Here is a 5,000-nt window from a genome sequence, read left to right on the forward strand (position 1 = left end):
GCCATAGCCGAAATAGGAGCGCCATGGGCGGCCTCAGTGAGCACATTTGGCCCCCCCATCCTGGAGCGCCATGGACCAGGGGGAGAGCGCCTCTCTTTGGGGCTTGTTGCTGGCTGTTGGCGGGGCTCCATGGACCAGGGGGAGAGCGCCATGGACCAGGGGGAGAGCGCCTCTCTTCGGGGCTTGATGCCTGTTGGCGGGGCTCCATGGACCAGGGGGAGAGCGCCTCTCTTTGGGGCTTGTTGCTGGCTATTGGCGGGGCTCCATGGACCAGGGGGAGAGCGCCTCTCTTTGGGGCTTGTTGCTGGCTGTTGGCGGGGCTCCATGGACCAGGGGGAGAGCGCCATGGACCAGGGGGAGAGCACCTGCCATAGCCGAAATAAGAGCACTATAGGCGGCCGCCCTCAGCACATTTGGCCCCCCAATCCTGGTTCTCAAATTTTTTCAAAGTCAACTTTTTTCGAAATATTTTCAGAGTGCCACCTCCAGCGGGGGCTCTCGCCTGCCATAGCCGAAATAAGAGCACTATGGGCGGCCGCCCTCAGCACATTTGGCCCCCCCATCCTGGAGCGAGATGGACCAGGAGGAGAGCGCCTCTCTTCGGGGCTTGATGCCTGTTGGCGGGGCTCCATGGACCAGGGGGAGAGCGCCTCTCTTTGCGGCTTGTTGCTGGCTGTTGGCGTGGCTCCATGGACCAGGGGGAGAGCGCCATGGACCAGGGGGAGAGCACCTGCCATAGCCGAAATAAGAGCACTATAGGCGGCCGCCCTCAGCACATTTGGCCCCCCCATCCTGGAGCGCCATGGACCAGGAGGAGAGCGCCTCTCTTCGGGGCTTGATGCCTGTTGGCGGGGCTCCATGGACCAGGGGGAGAGCGCCTCTCTTTGGGGCTTGTTGCTGGCTGTTGGCGTGGCTCCATGGACCAGGGGGAGAGCGCCATGGACCAGGGGGAGAGCACCTGCCATAGCCGAAATAAGAGCACTATAGGCGGCCGCCCTCAGCACATTTGGCCCCCCCATCCTGGAGCGCCATGGACAAGGGGGAGAGCGCCTCTCTTCGGGGCTTGATGCCTGTTGGCGGGGCTCCATGGACCAGGGGGAGAGCGCCTCTCTTTGGGGCTTGTTGCTGGCTGTTGGCGTGGCTCCATGGACCAGGGGGAGAGCGCCATGGACCAGGGGGAGAGCACCTGCCATAGCCGAAATAAGAGCACTATAGGCGGCCGCCCTCAGCACATTTGGCCCCCCCATCCTGGAGCGCCATGGACCAGGAGGAGAGCGCCTCTCTTCGGGGCTTGATGCCTGTTGGCGGGGCTCCATGGACCAGGGGGAGAGCGCCTCTCTTTGGGGCTTGTTGCTGGCTGTTGGCGTGGCTCCATGGACCAGGGGGAGAGCGCCATGGACCAGGGGGAGAGCACCTGCCATAGCCGAAATAAGAGCACTATAGGCGGCCGCCCTCAGCACATTTGGCCCCCCCCATCCTGGAGCGCCATGGACCAGGAGGAGAGCGCCTCTCTTCGGGGCTTGATGCCTGTTGGCGGGGCTCCATGGACCAGGGGGAGAGCGCCTCTCTTTGGGGCTTGTTGCTGGCTGTTGGCGTGGCTCCATGGACCAGGGGGAGAGCGCCATGGACCAGGGGGAGAGCACCTGCCATAGCCGAAATAAGAGCACTATAGGCGGCCGCCCTCAGCACATTTGGCCCCCCCATCCTGGAGCGCCATGGACCAGGGGGAGAGCGCCTCTCTTCGGGGCTTGATGCCTGTTGGCGGGGCTCCATGGACCAGGGGGAGAGCGCCTCTCTTTGGGGCTTGTTGCTGGCTGTTGGCGTGGCTCCATGGACCAGGGGGAGAGCGCCATGGACCAGGGGGAGAGCACCTGCCATAGCCGAAATAAGAGCACTATAGGCGGCCGCCCTCAGCACATTTGGCCCCCCCATCCTGGAGCGCCATGGACCAGGGGGAGAGCGCCTCTCTTCGGGGCTTGATGCCTGTTGGCGGGGCTCCATGGACCAGGGGGAGAGCGCGTCTCTTTGGGGCTTGTTGCTGGCTGTTGGCGTGGCTCCATGGACCAGGGGGAGAGCGCCATGGACCAGGGGGAGAGCACCTGCCATAGCCGAAATAAGAGCACTATAGGCGGCCGCCCTCAGCACATTTGGCCCCCCCATCCTGGAGCGCCATGGACAAGGGGGAGAGCGCCTCTCTTCGGGGCTTGATGCCTGTTGGCGGGGCTCCATGGACCAGGGGGAGAGCGCCTCTCTTTGGGGCTTGTTGCTGGCTGTTGGCGTGGCTCCATGGACCAGGGGGAGAGCGCCATGGACCAGGGGGAGAGCACCTGCCATAGCCGAAATAAGAGCACTATAGGCGGCCGCCCTCAGCACATTTGGCCCCCCCATCCTGGAGCGCCATGGACAAGGGGGAGAGCGCCTCTCTTCGGGGCTTGTTGCTGGCTGTTGGCGGGGCTCCATGTACCAGGGGGAGAGCGCCATGGACCAGGGGGAGAGTGCCTCTCTTCGGGGCTTGATGCCTGTTGGCGGGGCTCCATGGACCAGGGAGAGAGCGCCTCTCTTTGGGGCTTGTTGCTGGCTGTTGGCGGGGCTCCATGGACCAGGGGGAAAGCGCCATGGACCAGGGGGAGAGCGCCTGCCATAGCCGAAATAGGAGCACTATAGGCGGCCGCCCTCAGCACATTTGGCCTGTCGCCGCTGTCCCCCGGCCGCTGTCCGCTGGCCGCTGTCCGCTGGCCGCTGTCCGCTTTCCCCTTTACTTTCAGCACTTTCAGCACTTTCAGCACTTTCAGCACTTCCAGCACTTCCAGCACTTCCAGCACTTCCAGCTCTTCCCCCTCTTTCCCTTCTTCCAACTGCGGGCGCGCCGGGCGCACAGGGGCTCGTGCGGAGGGGTGTGTGTGCGTGCATGTGCCGAACAAGGAGGAGAGCGCCTCACTTCGGGGCTTGTCGCTGGCCGTCGGCGGGGCTCCAAGGACCAGGGGGAGAGCGCCTCTCTTTGGGGGCTTGATGCTGGCTGTTGGCGCGTGTCTTCGGGGCTCCACGGACCAGTGGGAGAGCGCCTGTCTTCGGGGCTTGATGCTGGCCGTTTGCGGGACTCCATGGACCAGGGGGAGAGCGCCATGGACCAGGGGGAGAGCGTCTCTCTTCAGGGATTGACCAGGGCTCCAATCTTCCCATTGAAATGAATGGCGGGTGACCAGGCGTCCAAATCCCCCATTGAAATGAAGGCCGGATGCCCAGGGCTCCAATCTCCCCATTGAAATGAATGGCGGGTGACCGGGCGTCCAAATCCCCCATTGAAATGAAGGCCGGGTGCCCAGGGCTCCAATCTCCCCATTGAAATGAATGGCGGGTGACCGGGCGTCCAAATCCCCCATTGAAATGAAGGCCGGGTGCCAAGGGCTCCAATCTCCCCATTGAAATGAATGCCGGGTGACCGGGCGTCCAAATCCCCCATTGAAATGAAGGCCGGGTGCCCAGGGCTCCAATCTCCCCATTGAAATGAATGGCGGGTGACCGGGCGTCCAAATCCCCCATTGAAATGAAGGCCGGGTGCCCAGGGCTCCAATCTCCCCAGTGAAATGAATGGCGGGTGACCAGGCGTCCAAATCCCCCATTGAAATGAAGGCCGGGTGCCCAGGGCTCCAATCTCCCCATTGAAATGAATGGCGGGTGACCAGGCGTCCAAATCCCCCATTGAAATGAAGGCCGGGTGCCCAGGGCTCCAATCTCCCCAGTGAAATGAATGGCGGGTGACCAGGCGTCCAAATCCCCCATTGAAATGAAGGCCGGGTGCCCAGGGCTCCAATCTCCCCAGTGAAATGAATGGCGGGTGACCAGGCGTCCAAATCCCCCATTGAAATGAAGGCCGGGTGCCCAGGGCTCCAATCTCCCCATTGAAATGAATGGCGGGTGACCAGGCGTCCAAATCCCCCATTGAAATGAAGGCCGGGTGCCCAGGGCTCCAATCTCCCCATTGAAATGAATGGCGGGTGACCAGGCGTCCAAATCCCCCATTGAAATGAAGGCCGGGTGACCAGGCGTCCAAATCCCCCATTGAAATGAAGGCCGGGTGCCCAGGGCTCCAATCTCCCCATTGAAATGAATGGCGGGTGACCAGGCGTCCAAATCCCCCATTGAAATGAAGGCCGGGTGACCAGGCGTCCAAATCCCCCATTGAAATGAAGGCCGGGTGCCCAGGGCTCCAATCTCCCCATTGAAATGAATGGCGGGTGACCAGACGTCCAAATCCCCCATTGAAATGAAGGCCGGATGCCCAGGGCTCCAATCTCCCCATTGAAATGAATGCCGGGTGACCAGGCGTCCAAATCCCCCCATTGAAATGAATGGCGGGTGACCAGGCGTCCAAATCCCCCATTGAAATGAAGGCCGGGTGCCCAGGGCTCCAATCTCCCCATTGAAATGAATGGCGGGTGACCAGACGTCCAAATCCCCCATTGAAATGAAGGCCGGATGCCCAGGGCTCCAATCTCCCCATTGAAATGAATGCCGGGTGACCAGGCGTCCATATCCCCCCCCCCCCATTGAAATGAATGACGGGTGACCAGGCAGGCGAGAGCCCCCGCTGCAGAGGCTCCAGAGGTGGCACTCTGAAAATATTTCAAAAAAAGTTGACTTTGAAATTTTTGGAGAACCAGGATTTGGGGGGGGGGCAAATGTGCTGAGGCAGGCCGCCCATAGTGCTCCTATTTCGGCCTGGGCGCGCCAGAGCACCCCCCTGGAAGTGGCACTCTGAAAATAATTCAAAAAAAGTTGACTTTGAAAATTTTTGAGAACCAGGATTTGGGGGGGGCAAATGTGCTGAGGCAGGCCGCCCATAGTGCTCCTATTTCGGCCTGGGCGCGCCAGAGCACCCCCCTGGAAGTGGCACTCTGAAAATAATTAAAAAAAAATGACTTTGAAAATTTTTGAGAACCAGGATTTGGGGGGGGCAAATGTGCTGAGGCAGGCCGCCCATAGTGCTCCTATTTCGGCCT

The sequence above is a fragment of the Vanacampus margaritifer genome, unplaced genomic scaffold (assembly GCF_051991255.1).
Source record: "Vanacampus margaritifer isolate UIUO_Vmar unplaced genomic scaffold, RoL_Vmar_1.0 HiC_scaffold_111, whole genome shotgun sequence".
In the NCBI taxonomy this organism is placed as follows: domain Eukaryota; kingdom Metazoa; phylum Chordata; class Actinopteri; order Syngnathiformes; family Syngnathidae; genus Vanacampus; species Vanacampus margaritifer.